The sequence below is a fragment of the Bidens hawaiensis genome, unplaced genomic scaffold (genome assembly GCF_021521415.1).
Source record: "Bidens hawaiensis isolate Kalapana, Puna unplaced genomic scaffold, B.hawaiensis_p1.1 tig00036827_1, whole genome shotgun sequence".
Lineage (NCBI taxonomy): Eukaryota > Viridiplantae > Streptophyta > Magnoliopsida > Asterales > Asteraceae > Bidens > Bidens hawaiensis.
Window position 1 is genome coordinate 124,219 of NW_027505444.1, and position 13,812 is coordinate 138,030.

The following is a 13,812-nucleotide window of genomic DNA, read 5'->3' on the forward strand; positions in this document are numbered from 1 at the left end:
CATAACCATAATTAATATGGCGGTTAATAGATAACCATAACCAATCCATTATAGCGGTTTCGGTTAATCGGTTTTGAAGGTTATAGAGAGTCGGTTATGGGTCGGTTAACCGTGACCAAACCAACGTATAATTAAGCATAAAGCTTTGGTACTAGAGTAATAAATATGATATGACATAGTTCAACAAAATATATAATTCTTAATATTAATAGTATATATTCATCAAACAAACGATAAATAGATGAACTCTTTTAGTAAAATTACATCATATACTATAAAAATGAAGCGTTATTAGCATGGTTTTGACCGGGCCGGTACTAAAACCGGTCCGGGTCATGGTATTTGGCCCGTTTTCTAATTGCCCGGCCGGGTTTTGCGGGCGACGGTCGGACCGGACCCGGTGACCCGCCGGGTGAACCGGCAAAAATGATTTTTTTTGTTTTCTTCTAAATCAAACTCGGTGGGAGTCCAAAATAATACATTCTAAAGTGTAAACCCTAACAAATCTAAACGCGTATCTCATCTGAACTTCGAAATTCACGGTGCTCCCTGACTTTGATTGTGCAGCAGCTGCAGATATTCATGGCATGGGGCAGCCGCACCCTTTGAACTATGTTGAATGTTGATGAATAATTGAAGAGGTAGGTCCCAGCAGAGCCCAGTTGGACCCGCAAGACTCACCTTGAACAGGGACGTCTGCGCAATGACCAACTGCTCCAGCAGGACCCACCATGCTCAAAGAACCTTACGCGCAGTACGCCAGCTGTACCCGCAGGGAAAGCCTCCCAATGGTGAAGTACCCCGCCTGTTCCCGCAGCTGCGGATACAAGCCATCAGGGAAGGCTACCCGCACTAACAGCAAGGCTACACGCACAAGGCATTAGCCACTTCAGTAGTCACATGAAGGAATGAGCAAGGCGGGAATACTCCCGCCTAAATGAGCCAGTCCGTATGCTTCTGGAAGGTCTTTCGTACTATACCTACTAAGGTATGGGCGGAACAGACAATTTGACCAGAGCAGCCCATGAACCAATCACAGGGTGACAGCTCACCGACAACAATACGAGGAGGAGCACCCTCTAGTACTGTTTGTCACTATTAGCCGCTGCCTACTCACCAACCCTCACGATGGGACGTGCGCAGCCTACAGTTGGTGGAACAGTGCGTAGCCGGCAGTAAATAAACAATATACAGCCGACCTTTACTGTTGGCCGTAGCCTACCCACCAACCAGCATGGCCTGTGCGTAGTCCACTGTTGGTGGAACAGGAATACTATTCAGCCGGCTGTACCTTCTAGGAAACCTACTTTCGGCTATAAATACTCCAACACCTTGGAATGGTAAGGACAACATCTGATATCTCAATCTTATCTAGCAATCTCTTAATATACACTTATATTCAGAGCAATCTAGTCTGATTCTCACGCCGGAGGGTGGTCACAAGGAGGAACCCCCCCCCCCTTCTCAGTGACGAGCTTACGGTGTCTGTTTTGCAGGTCTCCAGAAGAACAACCTTCTCTGCTGAACCTCATCCTCGTGGGAAACATTACTTAACCCCCAGATTATCTATAATCTGTCCGTGGGTTCACTTAGTGTTTCTTCATTGGCGCCATCCGTGCATAAAAGCTAGAACTAATTTAGTTTTTTCAAAATTTCTGAAGAAATGGTTAACGTTACTCCGGTCCTAAGGCCAGTAACCGACCAAGAAACCCCGGTAACCACAACCCCAGCAACTGGGGGGAACACCGGCGGTTATACAAATCTTACGAACACTACCCCGACTACCCAAGCCGGGGCAAGTGCAGTAAATATTCCACTGGGGTTCACCGATGCCCAGTTGGAAAAACGAACGAGGGTCCCTCGCCAAACACTGGATCAAGTGAAGGCGTGGGCCGAAGCACGTCAGAGAGAATTCCAAGCTGAATTGGATGAACGCTTGCGTTCAGTTCAACAGGCTGACGAATTCGGCAGTACTCGCCAACATCTCAATATGAACAGCGAGGGCGAGTACTCAGACGACGAGATGGAAGAATCCGATACCAACGCAAACCCTCGCCATAAGGCGAAAGGGAAGCGTAAGGAAACGGACTCCCAGCCGAAAAGGAATTTTGGGGAAGCTTTTAAACCAACGAATGCGGAGAGAAACCCGCGTGACTTCTCCAAAACCTTTAGGCCAACTGCTACAAATGCAGGAAAGTCAAAGTTCGCAAGGGACATTGCGGAAGCAATCGCCCCGAGAAGTGCCAAACAAATGTCCAACATTGGCACTTATGATGGTCTATCCGACCCAGACGACCACTTGAACAGATTCATTGCGGGGGCAACCGTCAGTAACTGGACGGAACCTACGTGGTGTTATATGTTCCAGATGACTCTGGTTGGAGCGGCCAGGGCATGGTTCGATCGTTTACCGGTCCACCACATATATGACTGGGCGGACTTTCAGAACAAGTTCAGCCAGCACTTCAGCCAACAGAGGAAATATACTGAAGAACAGTGGACGATCCTCAACTGCGTTAGAGAGGAGGATGAATCTTTACTAGACTTCATCACCCGCTTCAACTCCAAAAAGCTAAGTCTCGGCAACATAAGTGAAGATCTGGTTCGCGCCGCTTTCATCCAAGGCGCCGAATACCCAGAGCTTATCCGCACATTGACGGGTAAGGATGGCATGCCATCAACATGGGATGCCATCATGACGGCGGCCAAGCGCTTTGCCGAGACGGATAAGCAACTGGGAAGGGATCTTCCCCAGAGTACACACCTCTACACGCAGAGGACAAGAGAGAACAATGTTCGGATCGCCCGGCAGAACAAAAAGAGGAAGCTAGGTATCTGGCAGTCAAGGGTAAACTTTGACACCTCATCCAGCTCTCACCCTCTTGTTGGCGGAAGAAATCACACACACCCTTCAAGCCAAAAACACCGGTGGACGCCACTCACCAAAAGCGTCACGGAGATATTTGCCACTGAAAAGCTACCATGGCCAAAACCTCCAATGATCCGACAGCGACCTAATGCGGATCAGAGCAAATCCTGTGACTTCCACGGGACAAAAGGTCATGGTACAGAAGAGTGTACATCCTTGAAGGATATTGTTGAAGCATTCGTCTAGGATGGAAGACTGGCACACCTGGTGGCATCAATCAAGAAGGGAGGAAGGAACGACAACCGGTACCGAGGCAACGGACGAAAGCCCGTGGACATCAGCATCAACATGGTTCATGGTAACATCAGAGGAAGAAAAAGGCGAACGCCAGAACCATGTGCTTGGAAGGAAGCTGAGGTGCGCTTCCCGCGAGTGCCAGGAGGACCCAGCAAAGAAGGCCCTATCGTCATCAAAAGCCAGCTGGGGCACTACATCACTTCTCGCACTCTTGCTGACAACGGCGCCTCGTCAACGGTGATGTACAGGCAGTTCTTCGACAAGCTAGATGACGAAGACAAGGAACGCCTGGAAACGATCTGCGCCTCGATGGAAGGGTTTGATGGCAGCACAAACACCCCCCTGGGTATCCTATCTTTCCCCGTTACTCTTACGGATGGGAAACACTCCCGCACAGAAGATGTGGACTTTGTCGTGATGAGGAAGCCACACCACACATACGACATTCTCTTCGGGAGAGACGGGATGGCAAGATTCAACGCCGTGGTATCCTCAGTCCACGGCATGATGGGATGGCCAACAGCTGAGGGTGTAGCGATGATCACCGGCATTCCCCAGGTATGCATCGCATCTGTCTCATCTAAACCCAAACCAAAGATGGCTAAACCAACCATCACCGAACCAGAAAGATGGGCCTTCAACGGCAAGTACCCTGACCAGGCCGTCTCCATTGGCCCAACAATTGTTGATCCTACACGCACCTTACTCAAGCGCTTATTACAAAAAAACGCTGACATCTTCGCGTGGACACCAGCTGACATGACTGGTGTACCCCGAAGTAAGGCAGAGCATAAGCTCAAATGCGATCCGGCTGTTACGCCGATCGTACAAAAGCGCAGAGTAATGGGGCCAGAACAAACTAACGCGTGTAGAACCCAAGTCAAGGAACTCCTTGACGCAGGCATCGTACGCGTTAGTAGATATCAAACTTGGGTTGCAAATCCCGTTATGGTACCGAAGAATAACAAACAATGGCGCATGTGCATAGATTTCAAGGACTTGAACAAAGCATGCCCCAAAGATTGTTATCCGTTACCCGAAATTGATCTTAAGGTGGACTCGTTGGCACCATTCCGCCTTAAATGCTTCCTGGACGCGTATAAGGGGTACCATCAAATACACATGGCCGTTGATGATCAGGACAAAACCGCTTTTCGGACGCCCGATGGCACATTTTGTTACCAAATGATGCCATTCGGACTTAAGAATGCCGGGTCCACATACCAACGCTTGATGGACAACCAGTTTCATGCCCAAAATTGGGAGGAACTTGGAAGTCTACATGGATGACTTGGTCATCAAAAGCCCTGACCCAGAAGCGATGTTGAAAGACATCGAAGAGACTTTCAACACGCTCAGGAAGATAAACATGAAGCTCAACCCGAGCAAATGTGCCTTTGGAATGGAAGAAGGGAAGTTCTTGGGGGTCATCGTCACTAAAGATGGCTTCAGAGCGAACCCTGAAAAGGTCGAAGCCATTATCAAAATGGAATCACCTACTACCATCAAAGAGGCTCAGACACTGAATGGACGACTAGTGGCACTTAATCGCTTTTTGGCAAACCACGCGGATAAGTCGTTTCCCTTCGTGTCAACGTTGAGAAACTGTTTAAAGAAAACGCACTTCCGCTGGACACCAGAAGCGGAAGCAGCTTTTCAGGAGATTCGGTCACGCTTGATCGAACTCCCAACACTCACAGCACCAGAAGCGGGAGAGGAGTTAATCCTATACCTTTCCGCAACAGATAGAGCAACCGTGTCAGTCCTGCTAGTAGAGCGAAAAGGCATCCAGATGCCAATCTATTATGTCAGCCGTATCCTAACAGACGTAGAAACCCGGTACTCTACCCTCGAAAAATTAGTCTTAGCACTTATACACGCTTCACGCAGGTTAAGACGATATTTCCAGGGTCACCCAATCACCATTCTCTCCAACTTCAAACTTGCAAACGTTCTAGGCAAACCCGAGTTATCGGGACGCCTAGCCAAATGGGCAATTGAGTTGGGAGAATATGCGATAAAGTATAAGCCAAGACCAGCCATAAAAGGCCAGGTTCTGGCCGACTTTATTGCAGAAGTGCCTGCATCGCGGGAAAAAGAGTGCCAGGAAGAGGCTCAACCCTCTCCAGCACAAGACATCAATGATGTCTGGCGACTCTACACTGATGGGGCAGCCAATAACGAGGGTTCAGGCGCAGGGCTGAAACTAACCAACCCAGCGGGCCAAGAATACACTTACGCTATTCGACTGGATTTTCCAAGTACGAATAACGAAGCCGAGTATGAGGCATTCTTGGCTGGGCTGAGAATTGCGCGTAAGATGGGAGTGAAAAACTTGGAAGCCCACGTGGATTCCATGTTAGTAGCCAATCAAATCAACGGGACGTACACGGCCGTGAACGACACAATGGCCCTGTACCTCGCACAAGTAAAATCCCTTATGCGCGATTTCAATGACTGCAAAGTCATACACGTCAAACGAAGTGAAAACAAATCTGCGGATGCGTTAAGCAAGCTTGCATCATTAGCCTTCACCCACTTAGGAAAGGATATCCGCATTGAACTCCTCGAGACACCTTCGGTCCCGCACAAGGAAATTTGTGTCATCCAAACCGGCACGGAAACGTGGATGACACCAATAATAAAATACCTTGCGGCAGGTACACTACCAGAATCCAAAACACAGGCAAGAAAACTACGCTGTAAAGCACTGAATTATCAACTCAACGATGACATCCTTTACAGACGTAACTTTCTTGGCCCACTCTTAAGATGCGTAGACAACCAAGATGCTGACTACCTCCTAAGAGAAGTACACGAAGGCATCTGTGGAGTACACGCAGGTCCCCGCGCTGTTGTAGCTAAGCTAAACAACGCGGGATACTTTTGGCCGGGGATGCATACGGATGCACTGGCATACATCAGAAAATGCAGGTCTTGCCAGCTGTACGCACCCAACACGCACCGCCCGAAGAATGAACTTGTTCCAGTCACTTCTTCATGGCCAATCCAGAAGTGGGCCATCGATGTGACAGGCCCATTTCCTACAGCAGCAGGAAATGTTCAGTTCCTAGTGGTAGCCATCGACTACTTCACCAAGTGGATAGAAGCAAAACCCTTAGCCCAAACAACCGCAAAACATATCAAAAAAATTATTTGGGAATTTATTATTTGTCGTTTTGGACTTCCACAGAATTTGATGAGCGATAACGGCACCAACTTTGCTGACAAGAAGCTACAACTGTGGCTGAAAGAACTTCAAATCACCCACACCTTTACCTCAGTGGCACACCCACAAGGTAATGGTGAGGTGGAAAGAGCAAAGAAGAGCATCGTCGAAGGCATCAAGAAAAGACTCTTGGAACACAGATCCGGCTGGGTGGACGAGCTTCCGCACGTCCTTTGGGCAAACAGAACGCTGAAGAAGGCCAGTACGGGAGAAACCCCGTTCAGCCTCACTTATGGCACGGAAGCCATGGTCCCGGTCGAAATTGGTTTACCCTCACCAAGGGTCTTGATTCAGCCAGAAGACAATGATGCGGAAAGACGGTTGGATCTTATGCTAACCGAGGAACGCAGAGACTTAGCCGCAGTGCGTGAAGAGAACTACAAGTGACAAATGCAAAAGTACTACAACACGCGGGTAAAACTCTGCAACTTCAATGTAGGAGACTACATACTGCGTAACAACGAGGCTTCGAACCAAGAACGCCCAGGAAAGCTGGCCCCGGTCTGGGAAGGGCCATACATTATCAAAGAAGTCCTGGGAAAGGGCGCATACCGGCTCGAAAGGCTCGATGGCACTCCCATCCCAAGAACATGGAATGGAGCTCAATTACGCAAATGTTATATGTAGATCAATTCCAAACTTGTAAAGAAAAGGCCTAGAGCCACTTCTAATGGAAATGATTCTCCTTTCACAATGTGTTGATAGCCTTACCTTTATACTTATGAACTTCCCACACTGGTGCCGGTATTCACCGCATAAATGGGGGAAGAAGTAAGTTGTTACGTGTGGAAGGCGGCAAAACCCGCATAAACACAACGCTAAAAATAAGGAAAACCTACACGCAGGTCAGATGTAAGTAAAGTTTAGCCATCCTTGTAAGTGCAAGTGACGGTCTTACCCGCACAATCACGAACAAGGAAGCAAAACTTCAACCTATCATCTACCACGTTCAAAGGTTAACTTATTCTGAACACTTAGAAAATTTCAAAGGAAAAGATGAGGAAAACTTCCACGCAGGTCAGATATAAGTAAAGTTAAGCCATCCTACTAAGTGTAAGTGACGGTCATACCCGCACAATCATGAAAGAGGAAGCAAAACAAACTTATAATTTACTACGTTAAAAAGTTAACTTATCTAAGTACTAAAGAAATTACTAAGTTAGATCAAAACATGCGTAAAATAAACAAGGCAAAGAACAAACACAATCTTTATTTCATCAAATTCAAATATTACAAAGATAGCTATACAAAAGCAAAAATCTACGCTAATGGTGGAAAGGGATCTTCAGAATCAGGCTTCAGGACCACTTCCACTTGGACCCGCTCCATCAGTAGAGCGTGGTGGTTCAAGGAAGGCTTTAAGAATAGCTAGCCCATCATCAGCAGCAGCGACTTCGTTCACCTTCTCCACCACAGGATGCGGGAAGGCGGCATACTGGTTCACTGCTTGGTCATAAACAGCTTCAGTATCAACATTGTACAAAGGGAAGTTGGAAGGCGGGATGCCTTTCTCAACGAACCCTAGACCAAGCAGGAAGCCGACCTTTTCCCCATCCTCGTGAGAAGCGTTGAGGGCTGCGCTCATAGCATCATCATAAGAGGTCTCAGCAAAGACCCGATGCACAACCTACAAAAGAAAATATACAAGTGTCAAAACCTTTTCTATTTACAAAGAAAAGCGTAAAGACAAGAAAAGCTTACCTGAGACAACGCTTCTCGAAGAAGCCATTCCTTGGCAACCAGGGCTTCTTGGAGGGCAGCTTGAGCTTCGTTACGGGCGCGATCGGCTTCACTCTTGTTGAGGTTGGCAAGCAACACTTCTTTAGCCGCAGCCTCTTCGACGCCCTTCAGCTTACGCTCAGCATGGTCAAGCACCCCCCTCTGGTCCAGGATTTCTTGGAGCTTTTTGGCGTCTTCCATCGCCAAGGCATCATGAGCCTGCTGGAGAGCCTCTAATTTGGCTTTAAGCTCCTCATTCTCCACGCGTAGAAGCTCAGCAACAGCTTCAGCCTTGGTGGCCCTCTCGGTTGCGTTCCTTGCAATTTCCTTAGCCAGCCGAAGCTGTTCATTAACAGCTTGGGCAGCCTTGGAACGGGCCTCGAGCCGGGCCTGAACTTCAACCTCGAGGGCCTTGAAGGCCTTCTCCTTCTCCGCAGCCACTGCGGTAAGTTTTTGGTTCTCCTCCCGGACAGCCCGCGCCTGAGCTACTTCTTTAACGCGAGCTGCTTTCAACTTGTCGTTTTCACGACAAAGCAGCTCGACGCGCGGCTGCATCCGGGCCAGGAGAACCCGAAGCTCATTGCTTAGCCTACCCTCCTGGTATCTAGCCATGGCTTCCCCCAACGCACCACTAGGAGCAGCGTGAAGAGCCCACTCCACGCACTCCACAGGGGTGCGAAGGGTTGTTCCTCGGCGAATGTTCCATCGTGGAACATACACTTCATTGGAATCCGACACTGCAAAAAAACATAAAACAGTTAGGAAAAGATGATATAAATATATATATATATATATATATATATAAAATAGGCCAAAAGAACCCTACGCACCTGTAGGGTCAATAACAGGCCGATAGCCGCCGAACCCATCACCTGAACCCAAGGGAAATCCATCCAAGAGGTCAGGCAGATGGGAAGGTGGCAGAGATTGGCGAGAAGCCCCATGCGTACCTGATGGATCGGCCGTCGTTGCCGATGGCGGGGGAATGGTGGCAGCCGCCGCGGTCGCCGCCGCGGAATCCGCAGCAATAGTAACCGCCGGCTCGGTGAAAGATGCTGTAAAAATAGCACTCACAGCCGGCGGTGACATCTTCTCAGCTGGAACAGTCGGCTCAAAGGAGTGAGCAACTGAACCAGCGGAAGCAGGCGCAGGCGCCTGGGTCGTCGCCTCAGGTAGGCTGACCGGGCCTACCGTCATTGGCGGGGAGGTACTCCTCTGCGCTCCACCCTGGAATGCGTCAACATCCACGCCTGCACAAAGAAGATAAGTGTTAAATGATAAGCTATGAAGATAAAGATAGAGGAAGTTTGTACTTACGGGTTTTCTTGAGCCTAAAGGTACGGAGAGGCGGGGACGAACCCGATGGAGCCGGCCTCTTTGCGCCGGTCACCGTCGTCTTCTTTGGCTCTCCGGAGGTGACAGTCGCAACCTCCGGAGCGGTGGTCTTATCACCACCGGGATTCCCCGCCACCTATTCGCTCTCGGTCTCCGAATCAAACCGAGGCGCTGGATCGGCAGTGGAGGCCTTCTCCTTCCCCTTCCCGCCGGCAGCCTTCTTCTTCCGCACCAACGGAGGACCATCTGCGGATTCCTCATCAGAGCATACGATTAAAGGAATTCCAGCAGAGGTTTCAACATTGAGGGGTCGAGGGTCGAATAACGCCTTACCTGGCCGACGGGCGCTAAGGATCTCATGGCCTAGCGGATAGACCTCCACGAACCGATCTGTCGTTTGTTCTAGGATGGGCAACTCGTTCTCATCTAGAGCGCGAGTACCCATCCGTGCGGGACCGTCAGCCTCCAGCGGGTTCAGGAGCGACTGCAAGTCGTTCCCCTCTGAAATAAACAGGAAAGAAGTTAGAAGAAATTCAAAATCAACAAAAAGAAACAAAGCATACCGTAAGGAACAGAGTTCGAACCGTATTCGAGGACGATCGGAATCTTTCGCGCATCAGCCTCCTTCCACACCCGGCTCATCCCCAGCTTCACCATCCCGGACTCCGCAAACCGGTAAACCGGAGATTGGACCCGGGAAATCTTCGAAAACCATTCCGCCTCCTCGTAGTTGGAGGCGTGAAGGCTAGGAAGGGCTTGCCCGTTCTTGAATTTCATGGCAAGGGGGATGGCGCGAGCGGAGATGTAGAAGAACTCCCGCTTCCACGCGCGAAGACTGCGCTCGGTTGCGCAAATCTTCAAACCCTTGATCCGGGTTATCAACGTGTACCACCCCTGGATGCACCTCCAAGTGTAGAAGGTCATCAGGCGGTCAACATAGGGCTCAATGCCCAAAATCCGGCACACCCACTCGAAGTGGCGAATCTTGGCGATCGCCATGGGGTGCAACTCGGTCAAATGAACACCGTGCCTCTCAAGGACACGGTAAACAAACTTTGTCAATGGGAACCTAAGATTCCCATAAACAAAGAATGCAGCATAAACCCCGATCTTGCCTCTGGGGGCATCGTACACCGTCTGGTGGGGTTCAGGAAACTCAGGCTCGAGAGACTCGAGCATGAACTTCCTGACGACGTACCGATACAGATCGCCAGGCAGAGCACACTGGCACTCGCCAGCAGTACTCTTGTCGTCAGCTGTAGATTCGAGATCACGAGACATCTTGTAAAAGAAGAAGAAAACGATTTCGGGAGAATGCTTGCCTGAAAAGGTGAGTATTCGCCGGAAATCGCAAAGAAGATGAAGAGAAGAGTGAAAGTGTGGATTACAAAGAACCCTCTCCCCCTTTATATACTAATCGCAATTAATGCGATGAAATTAATGCGGAAGAGAGAGAAAACGAAGGTGCAATGAAACTATGACACGTGGCAAAAAGCAAGCTGGCAACAGCTGTTGACAGGACGCATACCATTAATTTCTCGGCCACGCGCCCGAAAAATCGCGCCCACGCGCCTGAAAAAGCGTCTGGAATGACCATGTACTGTCACGTCACCATAACTTCCTGCACGTCCTGACACAGTCAGAAGAAACCGTCGCACGACGTTTCAGAGGTTTGGACTGTTCTTATCCTTCCACCAACCCTTCGAATTTCAAAATTCAAAATTCAAAAAGATTCAAAAGTAAGCGGGAAAATTCCCCTTACCTTGGCAACCAAGTAACCGTAAGACGAGTGCGGGTACAGTGTCAAGGCAAAACCCTTCACATACTTTGCACCCGCAGGGAATTGACACCAGGAATACCTTGGAAGTAAAGTAACCGTAAGACGAGTGCGGGTACAGTGTCAAGGCAAAACCCTTCACATACTTAGCACCCGCAGGGAATTGACGCCAGGAATACCTTGGAAGTAAAGTAACCGTAAGACGAGTGCGGGTACAGTGTCAAGGCAAAACCCTTCACATACTTAGCACTCTGCAGGGAATTCAAACCAAGAAGGATCTTCTGGGCCATGCTTGCGAAAACGGGAATAACATCCCCGCACGACGGGAACGTCGAGAACTATATTGTTTGAAACTCCTAGATGGAATTGGTGGTTTTAGCATAATTGATCACTATGTTGAAAACTACCAAGAACCCATGGAGAATCCACACAAGTGGGACTCAACGCTCCTGACGTGCGAGGAGGTTACAAACCTACCCGCTTCACACCCAAAGATCAAGCAGAAAAGTCGGGAATTTCTGCGTGACATCAGGAAAACCGCGGGAAGAATCACCACGGAAAACCTAAAAACTAAACCCTTTTCAAAACCCCTTGCTAAGTCCAAAAGTTCACCTCACTTATTAATAATTCATGAGAAGAACATTGGACTGGGGGGACTTGAAGAGGTAGGTCCCAGCAGAGCCCAGTTGGACCCGCAAGATTCACCTTGAACAGGGACGTCTGCGCAATGACCAACTGCTCCAGCAGGACCCACCATGCTCAAAGAACCTTACGCGCAGTACGCCAGCTGTACCCGCAGGGAAAGCCTCCCAATGGTGAAGTACCCCGCCTGTTCCCGCAGCTGCGGATACAAGCCATCAGGGAAGGCTACCCGCACTAACAGCAAGGCTACACGCACAAGGCATTAGCCACTTCAGTAGTCACATGAAGGAATGAGCAAGGCGGGAATACTCCCGCCTAAATGAGCCAGTCCGTATGCTTCTGGAAGGTCTTTCGTACTATACCTACTAAGGTATGGGCGGAACAGACAATTTGACCAGAGCAGCCCATGAACCAATCACAGGGTGACAGCTCACCGACAACAATACGAGGAGGAGCACCCTCTAGTACTGTTTGTCACTATTAGCCGCTGCCTACTCACCAACCCTCACGATGGGACGTGCGCAGCCTACAGTTGGTGGAACAGTGCGTAGCCGGCAGTAAATGAACAGTATACAGCCAACCTTTACTGTTGGCCGTAGCCTACCCACCAACCAGCATAGCCTGTGCGTAGTCCACTGTTGGTGGAACAGGAATACTATTCAGCCGGCTGTACCTTTTAGGAAACCTACCTTCGGCTATAAATACTCCAACACCTTGGAATGGTAAGGACATCATCTGATATCTCAATCTTATCTAGCAATATCTTAATATACACTTATATTCAGAGCAATCTAGTCTGATTCTCACGCCGGAGGGTGGTCACAAGGAGGAACCCCCCCCCTTCTCAGTGACGAGCTTACGGTGTCTGTTTTGCAGGTCTCCAGAAGAACAACCTTCTCTGCTGGACCTCATCCTCGTGGGAAACATTACTTAACCCCCAGATTATCTATAATCTGTCTGTGGGTTCACTTAGTGTTTCTTCAATAATGTTAATCACATATGGATTGTGTTGCTGATTTGAATGTTGATAAAAATGGTGGGTTATGATAAGGTAGGTGAAAGAGGTTGCAGGGGTTATTTTTTGATAAGATATGTATTGGAAATAGTAGTATTTAGATAATGTAATAATGTTAGTTTGTTAAAATTCAATCCAATTTACTACTTATTTGAAGTCCACCTATTATAATAATATAATAGTTTTTGGTTAAAAATCATCTATTTTACCAAACAAAACTACAGTGGTTCACCACACCATTTATACAAATTTCCTTCTTATTTTAATAAGTATGGACGTATGAATACATGCATCTTCACTCGCATATAATTTTGTGATGTATGGTTTGGATTATGTCTGTTGAAGCTTCATAAAAATTAGTAATTTTTTTATATATAAATAAATATTTATTTATATTATATATGACGTCATCCGGGTCAAACACCGGTCCGCCCTCTCGGGTCGGTCCGACCTTTGACCCGGTAAGACGTCCGGGTCGACGTCCGGGCCGGGTCTGAAAACATTGGTTATTAGTTTATTACCTTCTTTAAATTTCTCCAAATTGTAAATGTGGCAGTTTGGTTTTGGCGGGTTTGAAATTATCTTTAACCAAAATTGACCCGTATTTGGCGGTTTTCAAAAATTCATTAAACCGACCCGCTGGTTATGTCGGTTATCGGTTAAAATCGGTTCAGTTTTATCGGTTATGGTTCAGTTAATGGTTATGACGGTTAATTTGCACACCCCTAATATTTTATATGTACACATGTAATTTTCATGTGTTCATATTCAACTTCATTAAATAAGTGAATAATAAATATATATTAAAAAAGTTTGGTAGAGAGATCAGTGGTTAAATAAAATCGAACTTAATTATTGTGGGTAGCATAATTTTAATTTTCGGATGCAATGTATATTTGTGATCTAGGTGAGCTCAACTAAAACATGTA